Below are 993 nucleotides of genomic sequence, written 5' to 3' on the forward strand. Positions count from 1 at the left end.
GTTGTTGATGTTGTTTGATGTTTAGGAGTTCTTTATATATTTTCAACGTTAATGCCTTTTCAGATATATGGCTTGCAAATATTTTCTCCCATTCCATAGATTGTCTTTACATTCTGTTCATTGTTTCCTTTCTGCACAGGAGTTTTTAAGCTTGATGTAGTTCCACTTGTTTATTCCTGTTTTTGTTGCCTGTACTTTTGATGTCATATCCAAGAAATCATTGCAAGGATTAATGTCATGAATCTTTCCCCCTATTTTCTTCTGGGAGCTTTATAGTTTCAGGTGTTTAGGTCTTTAATCTACTTTGAATTAACTTTGTATATTATGTAAGGTAAAGGTCCAACTTCTTTTTTTTTTTTTTTTTTTTTTTTTGCCCATGGGTATCCAGGTTTCCCAACATTTGTTGAAGAGACCATTTTTTCCCATTGTGTAACTTTGGCACCTTATTGAAGATTATCTGACCATATATGTAAGGGTTTATTTCTGGGCTCTCTATTCTGTTACATTGGTTTATGTTTCTGTCTTTGTAAGCACCATACTGTTTTGATTACTATAGCTCTGTAATAATGTTTCAAAATCAGGAAGGCTGAGCTCTTCAGCTTTGTTTTTCTTTCTCAAGATTACTTTGGCTATTCATGGTCCTTTGAGATTTCATAGAATTTTAGGCCTTTTCTATTTCTTTAAAAAAATCATTGGAATTTTGATAGGGATTTCACAGACTATGTACGTGTCTTTCATTTATTTGTGTTTTATTTTATTTCTTTGAAGAAAGTTCTGTAGTTTTCAGTGTACAAGTTATTTGCCTCCTAGGTTAAGTTCTAATTATTTTATTCTTTTTTATCCTATTGTAAATAGGGTTGCTTTCTTAATTTCCTTTTCATATTGTTCATTGTTAGTGTACAGAAACACAACTGATTTTTTTGTATGTGTTGATTTTGTATCCCAGAGTTTCACTGAATTCGTTTATTCTAACAGGTTTTTGGTGGAATTTTA

The sequence above is a fragment of the Papio anubis genome, unplaced genomic scaffold (genome assembly GCF_008728515.1).
Source record: "Papio anubis isolate 15944 unplaced genomic scaffold, Panubis1.0 scaffold98, whole genome shotgun sequence".
NCBI lineage: Eukaryota > Metazoa > Chordata > Mammalia > Primates > Cercopithecidae > Papio > Papio anubis.